Source organism: Rattus norvegicus, chromosome 4, assembly GCF_021556685.1.
Source record: "Rattus norvegicus strain SHRSP/BbbUtx chromosome 4, alternate assembly SHRSP_T2T, whole genome shotgun sequence".
Taxonomy (NCBI): domain Eukaryota; kingdom Metazoa; phylum Chordata; class Mammalia; order Rodentia; family Muridae; genus Rattus; species Rattus norvegicus.
Genome location: NC_141537.1, coordinates 91,401,970 through 91,424,045, shown reverse-complemented (window position 1 = coordinate 91,424,045; position 22,076 = coordinate 91,401,970). Strand labels below are relative to the sequence as shown.

General features: G+C 40.0%; 1 protein-coding gene and 1 long non-coding RNA gene across 6 annotated transcripts in view; one reads left to right on the top strand and one right to left on the bottom strand.

Annotated features, from left to right (window-relative positions):
- Positions 1-22,076, bottom strand: part of Ccser1 (coiled-coil serine-rich protein 1) — a 1,234,532-nt gene that overhangs the window by 974,654 nt on the left and 237,802 nt on the right.
- LOC147994883 (uncharacterized) overlaps positions 192-22,076 on the top strand; it is a 32,783-nt gene continuing 10,898 nt past the window's right edge. The window contains exon 1 of the long non-coding RNA XR_015686017.1: positions 192-519. This is a non-coding gene — a long non-coding RNA (uncharacterized LOC147994883). The remainder of the gene's footprint in view (positions 520-22,076) is intronic.

The following is a 22,076-nucleotide window of genomic DNA, read 5'->3' as shown; positions in this document are numbered from 1 at the left end:
ATATTCTGTGTTTGTTTTGGTGGGAGAATTGGGCTCCGATGATGCCATGTAGTCTTGGTTTCTGTTGCTTGGGTTCCTGCGCTTGCCTCTCGCCATCAGATTATCTCTAGTGTTACTTTGTTCTGCTATTTTTGACAGTGGCTAGACTTTCCTATAAGCCTGAGTCAGGAGTGCTGTAGACCTGTTTTCCTGTTTTCTTTCAACCATTTATAGGGACAGAGTGTTCTGCTTTCGGGCGTGTAGTTTTTCCTATCTACAGGTCTTCAGCTGTTCCTGTGGGCCTGTGTCTTGAGTTCACCAGGCAGGTCGCTTGGAGCTGGAAGGTTTGTCTTACCTGTGGTCCCAAGGCTCAAGTTTGCTGGTGGGGTGTTGCTTATGAGCTCTCCGTGGTGGCAGCAACCAGGAAGATCTGCACTGCCCTTTCCGGGTGCTTCCGTGCACCAGGGTTCCAGATGGCGTTTGGTGTTTTCCTCTGGTGTCAGAGATGTGGGCTGAGTGTAGACTCTTCTGGTTTCCCAGGTGAGTATGCCTCTCTGAAGGTTTAGCTCTCCCTCCCATGGGATTTGGGTGCAGAGAACTGTTTATCTGGTCAGTTCCTTCAGGTTTCTTAGGTGTCTCAGACACAGCAGATTTCCTGCTCCTGTGCCCTTATCCAAGGGAACCCAGAGGCCGTATACAGTTTCCTCTTGGGCCAGGGATGTGGGCAGGGGTGGGCAGTGTTGGTGGTCTCTTCTGCTCTGCAGTCTCAGGAGTGCCCACCTGTCCCTGCGGTGAGCTCTCTCTCCCACAGGGTTTGGGAGCAGTGAGCTGGAGGCAGGGAGCGCAAGATTGGGACTCCAGCTAAAAACCGGAAGTGTCCGGTCCTAGAGGAATTTTGCCTCTGTGTGTCCCAAGGCCACCAGTCAGGTCGCTTGCAGCAGAAAAGTTGGTCTTACCTACAGTCCCAAGGCTCAAGTTTGCTCGCGGGGTGTTGCTTATGAGCTCTCAGTGGCGGCAGCAACCTGGAAGATCTGCGCTGCCCTTTCCGGGAGCTTCTGTGCACCAGGGTTCCAGATGGCGTTTGATGTTTTCCTCTGAAGTTAAAGATGTGGTCCGAGTGTAGTCTCTTCTGGTTTCCCCGGCCTGTCTGCCTCTCTGAAGGTTTAGCTCTACCTCCCACGGGATTTAGGTGCAGAGAACTCTAGCAAGGCATTTCTTAAAAGGTATTCTCTACCCAGACAGAATATCAGTCTTTGAAAACTGCTTTAAATATGAGGATTACTCATAGCCTTTGGTCTGAAAAATAGCTGATGAATATTCATGACCCTTCGGAGTTTTTGTCGAACAATATTTCTGGAAGAACGACATAATTCTACTCTGTGTGCAGAATACAACCCATCTAGTGTTCCTCAGTATTGCTTCTTCCGGGGAAGAAGACCAGTCACTAGCCCCATAATATTTTCTAAAATAAATTTTTGTAACTTTATAGCTGATAAAGGATTATTTATCTATAATAACCAGAACTTGGTGATCAACTGTGTCAAGTATTGACATATTTATAAAATGACCAGTTAGGAAATACTAGATTTTAGCATTGCAAATATCATATAGAGACTACATTATGTTTGCTAAGTCTGAGTTGCAGGACTTCAAGAATTTTTATTTTCAGTCTACTGTTTATTGAGTGCCATACTGGCCCATAAATGTTTAGCATTTTAATTCATATACTGTGGTGGTTTAAATAGGCTTGGCCCAGCATGTGGCACTATTAGGAGGGGTGACTTTGTTGGAGTAGGTGTGGCCTTAATGGAGGAACTGTGTCACTGCAGGGATGGGCAATGAGATGCTCCTCCTAAGTGGGGTCCAGTTTTCTCCTAGCAGCCTTTAGGTGAAGATGTAGAACTCTCAGCTCCTCCTGCACCATGCCTACCTGCATGATGCCATGCTCCTTCATGATAATAGACTACACCTCTGAACCTGTAAGCCAGTCCCAATTAAATGTTGTCCTTTTAAGAGTTTCCTTGGGGGTTGGGGATTTAACTCAGTGGTAGAGTGCTTGCCTAGCAAGCACAAGGCCCTGGGTTCGGTCCTCAGCTCCGGAAAAAAAAAAAGAGTTGCCTTGGTCATGCTGTCTGTTCAGAGCAAAAGAAGTCATAACTAAGATGGGGATTTTCAAATATCTTCAGAAAAAAAATATGAGCTTTAATAGTCAAGTTCTCTTCTGTTTGCATATATATATACATATATAACTTATATATCTTAAAGGCATAAGATATCAAATATCAGAAATGTCTTTAGTAACACTGTTCCAATTTGCTATCACAAAGTAAGGCTTCATAGTGAACGCAATCTTTTAACTTCCATATTTGCATTGTAGGTACAAACAGTAGGAAGTAGAAGCCAAGCATCATGTCTGTTTTCAATTCAATAATAAATGATACAAATCTAAGGTATTAGAAAGACTTGGCATTTTAATAAACTGGCAACACCCAAATAGGTCCGAAAAATTACCAGCATTGCAAGCAGTTCTAGAGACTACACAGCTCCATGATTCCACGCAGCATGCCGCAGCATCACTCTTGCTTAAACTACTTCTTTTGTTTGAAGAGAATAAAGAGTGGCAAAAAATACTATTAATATGGGAAGAATCTACATTCTATACCCAGTTCTAATGGTGTTAAGACTGAGCCTGGCTTTTCACCTTCACTTACCAATACAAAGCCATCTAACATTGCCTGGAAAATTAAAGTATGAGGCATAAATATAGATGTAAGAAGTGTTTTCCTGGAATAATCATCACCTTCATTTCTCCCATCCTATCTAATTATTAGTTTTTCCATAACAAAAAAATTCAGAAATTCTACAGTCTTTGTAGAAATCAATCACATGAACAGCAGACATCCTTAATAGACAATACAAAGCTTACTCTTTGTAAAGATTCTATTCATATATATATATGTATCTTGTTTGTATAAAATAATGTATGTGTATGTATATATTATGCTGTTCCAATAATCTTCAACTTTGCCTAAAATTTAAACTTCAGGAAGCCAGATGCTAAAATAAATCTTGCATATAATAATAAGTTTGAACAGACTAGACTTTGCTTAATGAATTATTCCTAGAAACTTTATTAATGCCACAGAAATTATATCTTTATATTTTATAATATAAACTAGCCAAATAAACAGATAATATGCAATAGCCAAAACAGTATCACATGTTTCACACGTTTGTTCATGGAATAATGTGAATGAATCCATACATATTCAGCACTAAGGATTTTCTACATATTTATAAATTATAATGATAAGGATTCCATACACAAATAGGGCTGATAGCAATTATTATAGCATATATTTTTCAATAATTTGTAACATAACTTAATACTATATAAAGATCCATGGAATTCTGTCAATGAGTCATTATCTATGAGAAACATACTGGGCTGAGTGAAGAAACTCAATTCATTTTTATAAATACATCTGATTTGAAAGCAGATTGAAGGTTTCCTTGGTTTATGCCTTGAAGACCAATAATTGCAATATTTCTTATTTGCTTCCATCTGTAAGCTTTCCCTATGGCTGGACTTTAGGATGGAAAATTATAAGTGGTATTTAAAATGTGCCTTGCTTGAAAATGTCAACACCAATGCTAAACTGAGCACAACAGCATGCTAATCTAAGCGATGTACAGTTTCAGCTGAATAGGTATAGCAAAAAAGTCATGAATGCTTTCGGGTTTATGTAGAATTTTGTCTGTTAAATTACCTTTAAAAGTAACTCACACTAAATTCTGGGAAAAGCATTTCATCTTCTTTTGATCAATAGTGCATTTAAGCAATGGCATCTAGCTTAATATAACGAACTTTGCTATCAGACATTGGGGAAAATAGCATCCAAGTTTATAAGCATTTGAATGAACTATTCTATTATGGGCCTTAATCTGAGTTCAGTCTTGTCAATGTGGCTAGTTTTTCACATGTGCACTGAAACTAATCATTAACCTTCAGCATTGTGATTATTGAAATGTTTATAGTTGGACCTAACAAGTTGGGAAAAGTGTAATTCATTTAAATGAAGACAAAAACCATTAAAATCAAATGTATTAAAGTTAATATAGTCTTCCTAATTAGTTATTAGTGTCTATATAACAAAGCTCTTTATATGTGTAGACTGAAAATAAAAGTCATGCACTTTAAAAACATCCGAAAACAGGGAACTACGTTTAACACACTCAGAAAAATACCTTAATATTGACTGAGACTTTAAATATTACCTGAGGCAGCCATGGTGAAAATATTAAAAAAAATTAGACTGCTCTAATAAGGATATCCATAAATCAGTACAAATGAAAGAGATAATTTACAACCATTAGATGTTCCCCAACCTTTACAAAGACTCAGACATAATTATAAATCAAAGGATATATTTACTTCCCTAATGGTAAAGTAGATTGCAGTAACTTCATTGTTTAGTTGACTTTTACTCAAGAAATAAACATCACCCCACATACTTCATCAATGGAAAGATTCTATACTGAGGTAATTTCAACGTCTTCCTCAGTACATGAGAATCACAGGACCTCAGTTTTAAGCAGATATCCCTCAAGAAATGAAACATATGGTCAAATGACTTCTGCCTCTTAGATCTTACTTTTCATTTTTCTCAGCTAGTGTATGAATATTGATGCTATTTGTACCTCTGCATAGAGGTGTGTGTAAATATGTATATACTTTCTTTCTTTTCTTTTGCTTTTTTTTTTTAGACAGGATCTCCCACTGAACATGAGGGCATTAAAACTGATTTGATTGGCAAGCCAGGCAGCTTCATGGGTCCAGCCCTTTCCTCTGCTCTGGTGGGACTACTGCTGGTGAATTTTTTATAGCTTGATTGTTTTTCTTTGTTGGTTGGTTTGTTTGTTTTGTTTTATTTTTTAAGACCATCTCACAAGTACTCTACTTACATTATTTTCAACCCTGCGCTCTCCAACTCTTCCTGTGAGTAATCCACCCAACTACTCCTCTCAAGCTCATGCCTCTCTAGCTCTGATTATTTCCCTGCCTCCCTTCCCCCGCACACACACGTTGGAGAATTTCTGCTGCTAAAGTCAAAGTGTGACATAACTGGAAGGGCATTAGCTCAGTAAAAATGGCCAACTCCCTATGTCACCAGGATCCAGTACCCCACCACCTACCAAAGGAACACCATCACAAAGCCCTGCAGCTGAGGTGCCTGGGATGTCTCCCCAGGCTAATGAGGCACTGTAGTAACTTAGCCTTCAGCCAATGACCTTTGCTCGTCCTGAATATTCTCGCCCTCTTCCCAAAACTATAGAAACTTTGGTTCACGCTAATAGAATGCATTCATATAAATCCACTCAAAATAAAGAAATATACATAAGCTAAGATCATCTCAGAGAGCTGTTTCATTGAAGATTGTCAGAGAAGGCTTCACTTAAAAGAGCTATATGACTAAGATCCTTGGAGAAGGTCTTCATTCTCCCCACTGTCCAGTTCCTGGAATTCAGTCCCAGCCAGACCAGGATTCTGCATAACACTATCAGTTCCAGGCTCTACTTCATCCTTCTAGCCCAGTGTGCAGAGATAGATGGATATGCTGAGAGGTGCAAAACAAGAGCTGGACCCCAAAATGTATTACACACACACACCACCACACAAAAGACACATCTTCACCATAATCTGCTGTCACCTGACCATATGAAGCTCAAGAAGAAGGAAGACCAAAATGTGGATGCTTGACTCCTTCTTAGAAGGGGGAACAAAATACTCATAGGAGGAAATACAGGGACAAAGAATAGAGCAGAGACTGAAGGAAAGGCCATCCAGAGACTGACCCACATGGAGTCCCATCCCATATGTAGCCACCAAACCCAGTCACTGTTGCTGATTCCAAGTGCTTACTGACAGGAGCCTGATAAGGATGTCTCCTGAGATGCTCTGCCAGATCCCTACTGATACAGATGAAGATTCCTGCAGCTAACCATCAGATCCCAAAGGAGGCTTTAGAGAAAGGACTGAAGGAACTGAAGGAGTTTGCATCCCCACAGGAAAAACAACAATATTAACCAATCAGACTCCACCAGAGCTACCTGGGATTAAACCACCAACCAAAGAGTACACATGGAGGGACCCATGGCTCCAACTGCATATGTGGTAGAGGATGGCATTGTTTGGCATCAATAGGAGGAGAAACCCTTGGTCCCCAGTGTAGGGGAATGGCAGGTGTTGAGATGAGAGTGTGTGGGTGGGAGGGGGTGAATCCTCATAGAAATAGTGGGAGGAGGATGGGACAGGTGGGGAACGGGGTGGGGGAAGGGATAACATTTGAAATGTAAATACACAAAATATCTAATTAAAAAAAAAAAAGACTCACAAGGAAGGACTTTTCTCCCGCCCCTTTAGTACTCAGACTTTGCTCTCAATTGGACTGTATCCTGCCAATCACAGGCTCCCCTTTCCCTTCCTGCCAGATCTGCAGCTGCCCTGAAAAGAAATGTGGACCACCCCTTCCCCTTTGATTACTTCCTTTCCTATTTATATCTCCTTCAGTTGTCTTACTGCTCTAGCTAAGACTCCAAGTACTGTACTGACATCCTTTGCTTGTTCCTGATTTTAGTGAAAATGATTTGAGTCTCTTTTCATTTAGGTTGATGTTGGCTGTTAGCTTGCTGTAAATTGACTTTATTTAGTTGAGGTCTGTCCCTGGTATCCCTGATCTGAGAAGAAATATATTCTGTTGTGGTTGGGTAAAATTTTCTGTAGATGTCTGCTAGGACCATTCAATTGATTACATCATTTAATTCAGGGTTTCTCTCTTTAGTTTTTGTCTAGATAACCTGTCAATTGGTGAGATCGGGGTACTAATGTAACCCACTATTACTGTGTGAGGGTTAATATGGGATTTTAGCTATAGTGGCGAATGTTTTATGAACTTTGGTGCCTTTTTCTTTGGTGCATAAATATTAAGAATATCTGTGTCCTTTCGGTAGAATTTTCCATTTGAGTATGTTAGTGGCCTTTTCTTTCTCTTCTGGTTTGGTTTGGTCTACTTTGTCAGATATTAAAGTAGCTACACTTGCTTGCTTTTCATGTTGATTTGCTTAGAATACCATTTTCTGTCATCTTATCCTGAGGTGATATCCTTGAGGTATGTTTCTTGGATGCAAGAAAAAGCTGGATCCTATTTTCTAATCCAATCTGCCAGTTTGCTTCATTTTTATTGTTGAATTGGAACCATTAATGTTAATTAATGTTATTAATGAACAATGTTTATTGATCCCTGTTACTTTGTTGCAGTGATGTGGGTTTTCTCCCTTCTTCTGCTTTACAATTCTTAGATTTTTTTTAATTCTTTGTGTTCTCTTGGGTGTAAATAACCTCTTCAGACTGAAATTTTTTTTCTAGCATCTTCTACATAGCTGCAGTGGTAGATAAAATTACTTAAATTTGGTTTTACCATGAATGTTTTGTTTTCCACTATTGATGGATATAGTAGTCTGGGCTAGCATATGTGGTTTTTCAGAGCTTACAGAAAATCTATTCACACACTTCTGGCTTTCAGAGTATTTACTACAAACTCAGGTGTTACCCTAATAGGCCTGGTTGTATATATTTCTTGCCTTTCTCCCTTGCAGCTATGGCGAAATCTAATACTATTATTCTCCTAAGGAAACAAAGCAATACAATGATTCCTAGTGGCACACTGCTATACTTATGTTCAGTGCCTTGCTTAATCCACATCAAAGAAGCTCCTTGCAGTATGTGAGCAACAACAGAGAGACCTGCAACTGTATAACCTGCAGAGCGTGAGAGATTTCGGATCATTCATTCCTTAAAGGGATGTCTTCATAAAATCTCTATGAGGCTCAGGAATTTATGCAGAAAGTGGAGTGGAAAATTTGTAAGACCCAGAGTGTTGTGGATTGTTGTTTGTATTTCTGCTCCCTCAAGAGGGGTATCCCAAGAAGAGTTGCTAGCATTTTGTCTAAGCTCCACCCCACAATTACCTGGCAACAGCCAGGGTTGTCTCACTGTAAAAGGGGCTGCTTGACCCTCCTCTCTCTCTTGCTCTCTCTTCTTTTCTTGCTCCTGCTCTCTTCCCATTCCCTTCCCCCCTCTCTCCATGTGCTCATGGCTCACCTCTACTTCTCTATTCTCTCTCTCTCTCTCTCTCTCTCTCTCTCTCTCTCTCTCTCCCTCCCTCCCTCCCTCCCTCCCTCCTTCCCTCCCTCCCCCCTTCTTCTCTAAGCTCCACTACCCATGTCCTGAATAAACTCTATTTTATACTATACCATCCTGTGGCTGGTCCCTCATGGGGAAGGGATGCCTTGGCATGGGCCCGCTGAGGCACCCCCTTCCCCATTACCTGGCTAGGCATTCATCAGAACATATCCCCTCTTTATCTTTTTATAAACACATCGCAGGTGATGGTAGGTAAAATCTTAATTGGTAAAAAGAAGGCTAGAGCCTGCGATTGGGCAGAGGACAAAAAGAGCAGAGCTGAAAGTTTTAGAGAGAGGAAAAGAGGAGGAGGAAGGAGAAGAGACACAATGGAGGGAGAAGACGATGGAGGAAGAAGTTGAAGGTGGAGCAGACCCATGTGGCCTGGAGGAGCCACAAGTAGCTAGGGATTTCTTAGCTGGGCAACAGAGTAGTACAGGGTACATTTGCCCAATCTAGGGTTGCAGTTTGTATTTATATTAACTGAGATGTGTGTTCTTTCCATGGGCATTTGGGGGTTGGAGATTGACCATTATTATAAGTCTCTAGGGTTTCCATTCCATGGGGCTAAGGGGAGCTGAGTGAGAAATGGCTGACATTCTGCCTGCCCACCACAGGGGGTGGATGGTCTGAGAAATTCGAGCAGTAGCTCCAGGCATTTCAGTGAACTAGACTGGTGGGGGGATGGCGGCAATGGGGGGAGGGTTGGGAGGGGAACACCCATAAGGAAGGGGAGGGGGGAGGGGGATGTTTGCCCGGATACCGGGAAAGGGAATAACACTTGAAATGTATATAAGAAATACTCAAGTTAATAAAAAAATATAGAAATAAAAAAAAACTGGTTTAGTTAGCTTAGCAAGCTAGCCTCTGGAATCAGGGCAAGACAGCCACTGATGCTGGAACATAGCTGGATTTTGCATGGCTTTATTTAAAACTGCGCACTACAGCCAGGGGCTCCAGAGAAATAGTATCTTCTGGATACAACAGAACTGATACACCTATAGACTCATAAAGACCACAGCAGCACACATAGGATCTGCTCAGTGTCAAGCCAGATCTTGACCCAGCACAAAGAGTTTCGACTCCTAAACAAGAAGTCATTACAATTGATGTTAGTAATGGGGAAATAAAATTTCTCTATTGCAGTGTCACTGTGCATATCAACCACACTCCACAGTAAGTGCATTCCCAGAAGTAGTTGGCCAACACAACTCCCTATGGATTTTATGTAAGGAGTGGATGAAGTCCTAAGTGAATGTGTGTTATTCACATGAGTATAGTCATGTGACCCCAAAGCATCAGACCCATGGGTGTAGGCAAAAAAAAAAATTTCAACCTACTTTCAATAAGTGTGCAACATCTCCTTTAGGTTGTCGCCCAGCAGAGGTAGTAAAAGAGGAAAGTTAGTAGGATATGGGGGAAGTAGACCTGCTCAGCACTAGTTCTTTAGGGGAAGCTCAATCTTCTTTGGCAGCAGTTCAGTCCTGTAGCAAACACCAACTATGACTCCAGCTACAGTCCAGTCCTCTAGGCAGACAGACACCAGGTACAAACAAGCAGCTACAGTACAGTCCTTTCAGCAAGCAGACACCAGCTTGCTATAATTCAGTCCTGAAGAAACCACCAGGCTCATTAACTGGCCTAATGCATGGTTAAGGAGGCAGCAAGCTGTCGATGGAACCTCACAGGAAGTTCCTGGGCAAGATTCTCTCAATGGCAGCATTACCACAGGTAGAGCTCAGCAACGCTAAGTAAGGCGAACCAATACATACACATTGTTAGCGTAGAATAACAAGGCAGAGCAAATCAAACAAATAAGAACGGAATGTCTCCCACTGTCTATGGAGTCATATTTATACTCCTTCATCCTAGGTCCTTTCACATGTTTGCTATATCAAAGCTTTCACCTGTGTCAGCTTCAGGAAAGCAGCCTTTCATGTGTTTGGTTTAGCAAGACATCCTTTCACCTATATGTCTCAGCAAAACATCGTTTGACAAAACTAACTTTCCAAAGAAACTAGAAGTTTCCACTTCACATGGAAATGGCAGGGCCTTCCCCTGAGCTGTATGCAAATGGTGACAGTGCATACAGAACATTTTGAGCAAAGATTCCTCCTCCTAGAGGTTTATAGCCTGAAGCTGCTCTTCTGTAAGGACATCCTACTAGATTAACTAGCCTGCTTTCTCTTTCAGCTGTGCACATTAACTCTACCTCCTCCACTGCTAGTGCATATCTGTGAGAGAATTCATCACTTGGGATGTGAGGTCTGTGTGTCTTTTCTGAATATGTGTCTTTCTGTCTGTCCTCTCATCCTTCACTCACCAGTGTGGATCATAGTAATTTCTCAATGTAAATTGGGTTAGTATTAACTTCATGCATCAACAAGGGAAAACCACCTATAACACATCTGCCATAAATACCCAGTAAGTGTTTGGAACTGTTTCTAACACTTGAATGACTGAGTGGAGGAAAAAATTGTACACAGAGTATTTTTAATACGTTCTCACACTCAGGGGAATTTTTTTATTGGCTTCTCGATGGATCCTTAAAAGAACTACTAACTGCACAATCTCTTAGAAATTTGTTAGTGTATAAGGCTTTCAGAGATCTAAAATGGGTCAGGAGGACTCCGTACATTTGAGAGCCTCAGTATCTATCGTTTCCATCACTTTTTATAATAGATCATGCCTCAAGTATATTCGTATAACTGCATAGGACATAAACTACCTCAAATATGAGGAGGGCCATAGTGATACACCTGTGTTCATCTTGGCATATTGAGGCCCTTTCTACTGTGCCTTAGCAGATGCCTGAGCATCTTTGTATGACCTGGAGCAGGAGGAAGAGTAGAGGCCTGGGACTGAACATAACCTGTGCCTTCGTTTGATCCTTAGACTTTGATTGGCAGAGCCTGTGACTCTTGGTCATGTAGGCACCAATTTGCTACTGAAGATGACAATGGAGAGTGAAAGTAATGGAGCTTTGTGTTAGGGATCTTCAGCAGGTTGGGAATAAGTACCTTAGGCTTTACAATGGCCTTGATGGCTTCAACAAGTGCACTTACTGTGTTCATACTGTTCTCCTGTGTTTTCTCCAGGCCCCCTCAGTGTGCTTGGCAAAATGCATGTTCTTAGGGAACTTAGGTCACACCCCTTAAGAAACTAATGTATCTGTACCCAGGGTATCTTGATGCCATTTCTTTGCCATTTTTGGACTGCTTGTGTTCTTGGTTTGACCATACCATTACAATAACCTACAGCTCCCGAAGGATCAGGGGGCAAAACAATTCATTTTAAAGGGATACTAAGCTTTACTCTTCTTTGTCACACTGCTGCAAGTACATAAAATGCTTTATAGATTAGAAACTGCCTTAACTGTCCATATAGTGCTATAGCTGTCTTACACCCTTATAGTTCTATAACTGTCTTACACCCTTATAGTGCTATAGCTGTCTTACACCCTTATAGTTCTATAACTGTCTTACATCCTTACAGTGCTATAATGATCTTACACCCTTACAGTGCTATAGTTGTCTTACATCTAAACAGTTCTGTAGCTGTCTTACACTCTTACAGTGCTATAGCTGCCCTGCATCCTGACAGTGCTACATCCTTCTTCCATCCATACAGGGCTATAGCTGTCTTACATCTATTCAGTGTTATAGTTGTCTTACATCCATACAGTGCCGTAGCTGTCTTACACCCTTACAGTACTACAGCTGTCTTAGATCCTTACAGTGTTATAGCTCTCTTACATTGTTTTACAGAGTAGCTGTGGGTAAGTGATGAATAAAAAGCACTATGCAAAATAATGATGAATAAATTTAAAAGGTGGAAATAAAAGAAATAGAAATGGTGAGTGAAAACATAGGTATTGTCTGCTGGAAATATATTTGATGGCCCTGGAGCCTTTTGCTATAATTCGATGCCTGTGTAAACATACAGGAAGAAGCAAGAACAGTTTCACACAAAAAGGAAACTGACATTTTGAATTTACTAAGAATATGTCCTGTATACACATAACTATTTCAAACATATCCTTGGGTTTCAGGAATTGTACATCCTCAGTGTTAATTGCATACAGTCTTGAAGACTCAGTTACTGTGTGATTTTCTTGGGCTGAAAGTTTCATAACTCAATGGAGGGCTAAAGAGAATAGAGCTAATAAACTAATTAGTGATCTTCCTGTCACTTCTATTGTCTCCTAGATACCATGTGCACACTAATCTTGTTAAAGGCATGAAAGGGCCTTATAAATTTGCACTATCTCAGTGCGCACATACTGTTAATATTCCTTTGAGGGTCAGACATAGACAATGTCTACACTCATATATGGTCCCACAGGCAAACCAAGGAAAAATTCTGCCAAATTCACTCTGGAGAACAAATGAGTTTATTCTATTTCCACAGAGAACACAGGAAAGAGGGTACTTACATAAAGAGTGATCCCTCTCCATAGCAGCCTGCACCATAAGAACCTTATACAGTGGGGACAAGGACTACACTATAGCTACATAGAGGGGTACCTCCCTCCTCTCCTAGTCTTTCCCAACCAATATACTCTAGCTCCTTCCAGAAGAAGCTTTCAAGGCAGAAAGTAGAGGAGAGACTGTAGGGAACAGCTATATAGCCAGCTGAGGGCGACCCTCCCCATTCCATCATGGCTGGAGCATATAAACAGTCAACAAGCTGGACTGGGATGATCTTTTTGCAAGAGAAAACAATTAAACTCCCTGTGATAGCAACTGCTTGGCTCAGAGGACAGTCACTCACAACATACTCTTAATATAATGAAATTTATAAATATTTGCAATATTTATGTGTTTATTGAGTATATGATATTTATAAGAACTTATAAAAGAATATAATTTAAGAATCTGTTCTTTGTACAATAGAGGTTTACAGTCTCCATGTGGCACATACTAAGGCTGAAAAGTTGCTGGTAGTTTATGCTAACATCAGACATTACAATTTTTGTTGTAACAAAGCTATTGATAGCAAGTAAAAATGTGAAATAATCTAACTATTGAAGTGCCAAAGTGTGAAAATGATAACAATCCTATGAAGAACATGTTAAAAAAGATGTTCTTTAACATACTTCCCTGTGTATAATTTTACCTTTCTTGTGATAAAATTTGTAATGAAATTTACCACTAAATTTAAAACACTTATAATAAGAAAAATATAAACATTTATCAAATTTCCACCATACAATTGCTTAAAAAATGTTACTATACATTGGGCAAATCATAGTGTCAGGATAGAGTCTGTCTCTGTACCTAGGGAACAAATGAGTCTATTTTGTGTTCATACAGATAAACACAAAGGAACTCAGAATGTAGCTAAATAGCTCCCTTCAATGGCTTCAATATATTCAACAACCCTTCAACAAATGACTTGATAACATTAATTATGTGGACTTTGAAAGGTACTATGCCAAGTTTGCTATCACATCTCCTATGATCCCATAGAAAGTAATTAGAATTTCCAAGTCTAGCCACTGTGCCAGGATCTTGCTAGAAGAAGCCTGGTCTCTCAGGAGTGCTGACACACCTGAGAGCTCAGGTAAGACTGTCACTTCTGCTGAGAGACCCCGCATAGTACCCTCAGGACAAGGAGCAGCCTGGGACAGGATCCTTCCTGTTTCTGTCTGTGCCCAGAGTTGACATTGTACCACAGCTCTCTGTGCCAAGATTCCATCAGGAGAGAGCTGGTCTGCCAAGAGTGCTGACACACATATTTACAGGAGGGTCAAGCCACTGTCATAGACAGTAAGACCAGCAAACACCAAAGATAACCAGATGGCAAAAGGCAAGTGCAAGAACATATGCAACAGAAACCAAGGCCACTTGACAACTTCAGAACAAATTTTTCCTACCACAGCAAGTCCAGGATATACCAACACACTGGAAAAGCAAGATTCTGATTCAAAATCACATCTCATGAGGATGTTAGATGACTTTAAGAAGGACAAAAATAACTCATTTGAAGAAATACAGGTCAGCACAGGTAAATAGGTAGAAGCCCTTAAAAGGAAACACAAAAATCCCTTAAAGAATTACAGTATAATACAACCAAATGAGTGAAGGAATTAAAGAAAGCTAGCCAGAATCTGAAAATAAAAATCACAAATGGAAATAACACTGGAGATAGAAAACCTAGGAAAGAGATCAGAAGACATAGACGCAAGCATCATCAACAGGATAAAAGAGATAGAAGAGATAATCTCATGGGCAGAAGATACCACATCAACACAACTATCAAAGATAATGTAAAATGCAAAAAGATCCTAACTCAAAACATCCACGAAACCCAGGACACAATGTGAAGAAATAGGTATAGAAGAGAGTGAAGATTCCCAACTTAAAGGGCCAGGAAATATCTTCAATAGAATTATGGAAGAAAACTGCTATAACCTAAAGAGATGTACACAAGAAGCCCTCAGAATTCTAAATAGATTGGACCAGAAAAGAAATTCCTCTTGTCACATAATACTCAAAACAGCAAATGCACAAAACAGAGAAAGAATATTAAAAGCAGTAAGAGAAAAAGGTCAAGTAACATATAAGGAAAGACATATCAGGGTTACACAAGACTTCTCAACAGAGACTATTACAGTCAGTAGATCCTGGATGGATGTCATACAGACACTAAGAGAACACAAATGTCAGCCCAGTCTACTATATCAAGAAAAACTCTCAATTAACATAGAAGGAGAAAGCAAGATATTCTGACAAAACCAAATTTACACAATATCATTCCACAAATCCAGCCCTACAAAGGATAATAGATGGAAATTCCAACATATGGAGGGAAACTACACCCTAGAAAATGCAAGAAAGTAATCTTCTTTCAACAAACCCAAAAGAAGATAATGACAAGAACATAATTCTACCTCTAACAACAAACATAATAGGAAACAACAATCTTTGGTTCCTAAAATCTCTCAACATCAATGGACTCATTTGCCCAATAAAAAGGCACAGACTTAAAAGACTGGATTCAAAGCAGGACAGAGCATTTTGTTGCATATAGGAAACACAGCTCAGTGACAAGACAAATACTTCCTCAGAGTAAAAGACTGGGAAAAATGTATCCAAGCAAATGTTTCCAAGAAACAAGCTGGAATAGACATTCTAATAAGAAATAAAATCAACTTTCAATCAAAAGTTATCAAAAAACATAAGGCAGGACACTTAATACGTGTCAAACAAAAAAATCCACCAAAATGAACTATCAATTCTGAATATCTATGCTCCAAATGCAAGGGCACCCACATTCATAAAAGAAAGTTTACTAAAACTCGAAGCAAACATTCTTTCACCTCACACAATAATAGTGGGAGCCTTCAACACCTCACTCTCATCAATGGACAGATCATGGAAACAGAAACTAAACAGAGATACAGTGAAACTAATAAAAGTTATGAACCAAATGAATTTATCAGATATCTATAGAATAGTCCATCCTTAAACAAAAGAATATCCCTTCTTCTCAGCACCTCATGGTACCTTCTCCAAAATTGACCATATAATCAGTCAAAAAACAGGCCTCATAAGTTATAAGATGATAGAAATGATCCCACACATCCTAACAGATCACGATGGCCTAAGACTGGTCTTCAATAACAACAAAAATGACAGAAAACCCACGTACACATAGAAGCTGAACAACTCTCCACTCAATGATAACTTGGTCAAGGAAGAAATAAAACAATTAAAGTTATTTAGAGCTTAATGATGATGAAGGCACAGCATTCACAATCTTATGGGACACAATGGAAGCAGTGCTAAAAGGAAAACTCATAGCTCTGAGTACTTCCAAAAAGAACCTGGAGAGAGCATATACTAGCAGCTTGACAGCACACCTGGAAGCTCCAGAACAAAAGGAAAAAACATACCCAAAAGAAGTAGACAGAAGTAAAAAATCAAAATCAGGGCTGAAATCAATGAACTATAAACAAAAAGAACTATACAAAGAATTAAAACAAAACAAAACAAAACAAAAAACAAAAAACAAAAAACAAACCCCCCAAAACCAAGAGCTGGTTCTCAGAGAAAATCAACCAGATAGATAAACACTTATCCAAACTAACCAGAGAGCACAAAGACATTATCCAAATTAATAAAATCATAAATGAAAAGGGAGACATAACATCAGAAAGTGAAGAAATCCAAAAAAAAAAGATCCTACTACAAAAGTCTATACTCAACAAAACTGGAAAATCTAGAGGTCATGGATAATTTTCTAGACATATATCAGGTAGCAAAGTTAAAACAGGATAACATAAACCATCTAAACACTCCCATAACTCCTAAAGAAATAGAAACTGTCTTTAAAAGTCTCCCAGCCAAAAAAAAGCTGAGGACCAGATCAGTTTACTGCAGAATTTTATCAGACCTTCATAGAAGACTTAGTACCAATACTCTCCAAACTATTCTGCAAAATAGAAACAGAAGGAACACTACCCAATTGTTTCTGTGAAGCCACAATTACACTTATACCTAAATCACAAAAAGACCCAACAAAAAGAATTTCAGACCAATTTCCTTTTGAATAGCAATGCCAAAATATCCAATAAGATTCTCGAAAACTAAATCCAAGAACACATCAAAACAATTATCCCTCATGATCAAGTAGGCTTAATCCCAGGGATGCAGAGATGGTTCAATATATGAACATCCATGAATGTTATCCACTATATAAACAAACTGAAGAAAAAATTATCATCTCATTAGATGCTTAGAAAATATTTGACAAAATTCAACACCGTTTCATAATAAAAGTCTTGAAAAGATCAGGAATTCAAGTCCCATACCTAAGCATAGTAAAAGAAATATATAGCAAACCAGAAGACAATGAAAGGGATGAGTGGTCTCACAGAGATGAGAGCCTTAATGACTACATTGTCAACTTATGAGACAAGGTGTTTCTATTAGTGCAATAAGAAGTGACAGGAAAAAGTCTCACAGCCAGAGGAACAGAATGTCTGCTGCAAGACTGTATCTTCTCAATAGGACAGGGTGCTGCTCCCATGAAATTCAGTTACATCTGCACCCTGACACCACCAGTTGCCATACAAACTTAGATGGGGCAAAATTACACCTAGAAAAAGAGCTATGAGCAATTAACAGCTGCTATGAGAGACAGAATCAACCTTCTTAATGAATGAGTATACATATAGATTATCCAGTCCCCAAAATTTAGACCTAAACATGTACACATGAGTAACTCTGCATGGACACAAAAGGTTGTATTTATATATACATATGTGTGTCCATGTGCCTGCACATTCTTTCTTCAGTCCTATGAAAGCATCTGATTGAGAACCTCAGTGATGCCAAATATAAGGCCTGTGTAGGACAAGAGGTATGGGCTTCCCTCCTCTTTAAAAACTTAGAGTCTCAGTAAGGGACTATGTAGACAGTTTGGGTTATAGGAATGTGTGAGGCCAGTCTTAGTGACCTAAATGGCAGTAAGTGAGTGGCAGGATTACCTGGTTTATGGCCCTGAACAAGACAGAGGAGAGGGAAATACCTGAAGACTAAGTGTGCATAAATTCAATCCTCTGTCCTATTAACTGTGGACATGTTGTGACTAGGTGCTTCAAGCTCATAGTCTTAACTCTCCTGCTATGATGTACTATAACCTCAAATTGTAAGGCAATATAAACCCTTTCTCCCATAAATAAAAAGTAAATAAAAATAAAACCTCAAAATTGGTATTTCGTTTACAATTCTCAGTCTTAAAACTCCATTGGTACAGAAACAGACAGGTTGATCAATGAAATAGGTTTGAAGACACAGATATAAAACCACTCACATATACACACTTGATCTTTGACAAAGAAGCCAAAATTATACAATGGAAAAAAGAAAGCACCTTCAATAAATGGTGCTGGTCTAAGTGGCTGTCTGTATGTAGAAAAATGAAAATAGAACCATATTTGTCACCATGCACAAAGCTCAAGTCCAAGTAGATCAAGGACTTCAACATAAAACCAGATGCACTGAATCTAATAGAAAAGAAAGTGGTAAAGCGCCTTGAACTCATTGGCACTGGAGGAAATTTCCTAAACAGAACTCCAATGGCTCGTGTTCTAAGATCAAGAATTGATAAATGACCTCATGAAACTGGAAAGCTTCTGTAAGGTAAAAGATATAGTCAATAAGACAAACAGGCATCCTACATATTAGGAAAAAAATCTTCACTAACCCCACATCTGAAAGAGGGCTAATATCCAAAGTATTTGGAGAACTTAAAAAGCTAATCACCAAAAAACCAAACAACCCAATCAAAATATGGGGTATAGAACTAGACAGAGAATTCACAACGGAAAATCACGAATGGCTGAGAGCACTTAAAGACATATTCAAAGTCCTTAGTGATCAGAGAAATGCAAATCAAAACAACCCTGAGATTTCACCTTAGACCAGTCAGAAAAGCTAATATCAAACCTCAGGTGACAATACATGTTGGCAAGGTTGTGGAAAAAGAGGAACATTCTCCCATTGCTGGTGGGATTGCAACCACTCTAGAAATCAATTTGGAGGTTCCTCAGACAATTGGAAATAGAACTAACTGAAGATCCAGCAATACCACTCTTGGGCATATACCCAAATGATACCCCATCAGGCCACAGAGGCACATGTTCCACTATGTTCATAGCAGCCTTATTTGTGATAGCCAGAAGCTGGAAAAATCCCAGATGTCCCAGAACAGAAGAATGGATACAGAAAATGTGGTTCATTTACACAGTGAAGTACTACTCAGCTATTAAGAATGAGGACATTCTGAGTTTTGCAGGCAAATGGATAGAAGGAGAAAATCCTGAGTGAGGTAACTCAGAATCAAAAGGACATGCACGGTATGTTCTCACTAATAAGTGGATATTAGCTAAAAATAAACGTACAGAATACCCAAGATACAGTCCACAGAACTCAAAAAGTTCAACAAGCTGAGGAAGCCTCAGTCCAACTTGGGAGGAAGAGGAAATCAGCCACAAAGAGGAAGAGAGGGATGGACAGTGAATGGAAAGGAGATGGAGGCAGAGGGAAAGGGGAGCACGATCTGGTATTGGGTTGGGGGAAAGTACTGAAGTCCTGAGGGTCAGCAAAACGAAGGGAAACAGATGATCTCGGGAGGGAGGAGGCTGGGAGGACCCTCTAAAATGTGTCAGAGACCTGGGAAGTGAGAGACTCTCAGAACTCAGAGTGGTGGATCCTAGATCAAAGGCCCTATGGTGGTGAGAGAGAACTTATAGAGCCCACCTCCAGCAGAAAGACGGGGCATCAAAGAGGGATGGTGTTGCTATCCCACAGTCAAAGCTCTGACCCATACTTCTTCCTGTCTGAAAGAAATTCATGTATGGAAGTGGAGAAGAGTCTGAGGAAAAGAAGGTTCAGTGACAGGCCCAAAGTGGGTCAAGAGAAAGCCCCAAGACTTGACACCATTACTGAGGCTATGGGGTATTCACAAAAAGGGACCTATCATGACTGCTCTCCAAAAGACGCAACAAGGAGCTGAAAGAGTCAGATGCAGATATGTGCACCCAACCAATGAACAGAAGCTGCTGACCCCTCTGGTTGAATTAGGGAAAAGCTGGAGGAAGCTGAGGAGGAGGGCAACCCTGTGAGAGAACCAGCAGTCTCAATTAACCTGGACCCCTGAGCTCTCTCAGACACTGGATCACCAGCTGAGATGGGGCCTCCAACACAAATACATCAGAGTACTTCCTGGATTGGGTTCAGTCAGAGAAGATGCATCTAACCCTCAAGAGACTAGAGATCCCAGGAAGTTTAGAGGTTTGATGGGGTTGGTGGAATGGGGACATCCTTTTGGAGACAGGGGATTTAGAAGGAGGCAGTATGAAATGTGGAACTGTCAGGGTGGGGTGTGTACCAGGAGGGGAATAAAATCTGGAGTGTAAAAATAAATAAATAAAATTTAAAATCTCCATTTCATGAAGAATATTCTTACTTTTCATTTTTAAATATATTTACTAATAATGTCTTACAAATATTTCTTTGACATAATCATCCAAATTTGTTCATTCAATGTCTCAAGTCAACATTTTTCAAGACCAACTATTTGGCAAAATGTATGTTTCCCACTCCTGGTGCTTCCATGGTTGCCAGACCAAAGGAGAGACGGAAGGTTGGAGAAGAAGGCTGCCATAGAACACCATCATCATCAACCTGTTTCATCTCAGAGACACCAGTATGTCTGCGTTGGTGTCTATGGAGCTTAAAGGAGCACGTTTAGCTGCCCAAGGCTGTTGGAAGAAATCTGAGGAAAACACAGTTAAAGATGATCAGGAGGCTCTCTGCTCGACCCACACTTTCACTTCTCTGTTCCTAAGGTTCTAGTTTAAGAAGTACACGTCATGTATTTTGACTAATGAATGCTGAATGCATTCAGAACAGAAATCTGCTATTCCTAAAATATTTCCTGAAACTAGTTTTAAAAGTCTGTGGATGTTCAGGAGAAATAAGGGCTACACAACTAGAGACAGCAACACTATCAGTTTTCTCCTTACATGGATCTTCATGGCAGAAAAGAGAGAAAAAAATATAAATTTGCATTTCCATTCAATTAATGTCAAATTTCCAGAATTTAGAAAGTATTAAGCATTTTAAGCAAGAGGAAGTAGGCAAAGCACACAAGACTTTATTATTTTTCTTTCCTTACTTTTGTTTTATTCAGCCCTCAGGGTCCTCTTACCAAGGTCACACTCTGTAGTGTCCCAGAGTCACAGACACATTTTGCAGAGAGTTAGGCACTTTTTGTATTCTTTCTAACCATCCTAACTCCTTTGCAGACTCAGTCGGGACAACGTGACTGAGCCAAGAGCCTAACTCTCGGGTAATGGCTCATTTTCATCCCTGACTGAGAAGGAAGGATATGTTTTGTAAAAGCATTTTTAATAGTGGCAGTTTTTCTCTATCTCTCCCTAGCTCCCAAATGAATGAGACTGAGACTATAAGATTTATTTAATTAGCTAGGTAGTCATTGATCTATTCTAATCCGCTAAATTAATTTGGCTATCTCCCAGCCAAAGACCCCAAGAAACATACTGGCCCTTTAGTATTTGTCTGACTTTCTCTGCTTTAGGTATGTTTCCATGATGTCTTTCCCAGAGCCCACTTCCTGGAGAATCCCTATTTAAGACTTTCTCTCTCCTCTCCTCTCCTCTCCTCTCCTCTCCTCTCCTCTCCTCTCCTCTCCTCTCCTCTCCTCTCCTCTCCTCTCCTCTCCTCTCCCCTTCCATCCCCTCCCCTCCCATCCTCCCTCCCCTCCCATCCTCCCTCCCCTCCCCTCCCCTCCCCTATCCTCCCTTTCTCTCTCTCTCTCTCTCTCTCTCTCTCTCTCTCTCTCTCTCTCTCTCTCTCTCTCTCTCTCTCTCTCTCTCTCTCTCTGTCCTTCCTTGGATGGCAGAAGGCCCATCCTATTCTTTCTTTCACCCAGCCATTGGCCGATCAGATTTTATTGACAACTCAGAGAATAAATACAGCGCAGTGTTTACACAAACTTGAAACAGGAGATACTTGGAATAAGCATTACAATGCCATGTCGGATTGCAACAAAATATGGTGATGGAGAAATCAGCATTTGAATAATAAAAGGATAATCTTTCCACCGTGCACAGAAACATTATGCCTATACTGTTTCTCTATGGTGACCTACTCTCCTCTCAGATCTCCCAGATTCCATAGTGTGAACAGTGTATCCAAATTAACTGTGAACATCCCTAAAAAGAGTGGTTGCCGGTTTGTGTTTGAGGCAATTTATTCAGTGACTTATGAACATGACTTGCACATTTACTTTGGCATCAGTTATTCAGAAGCTAATTCCC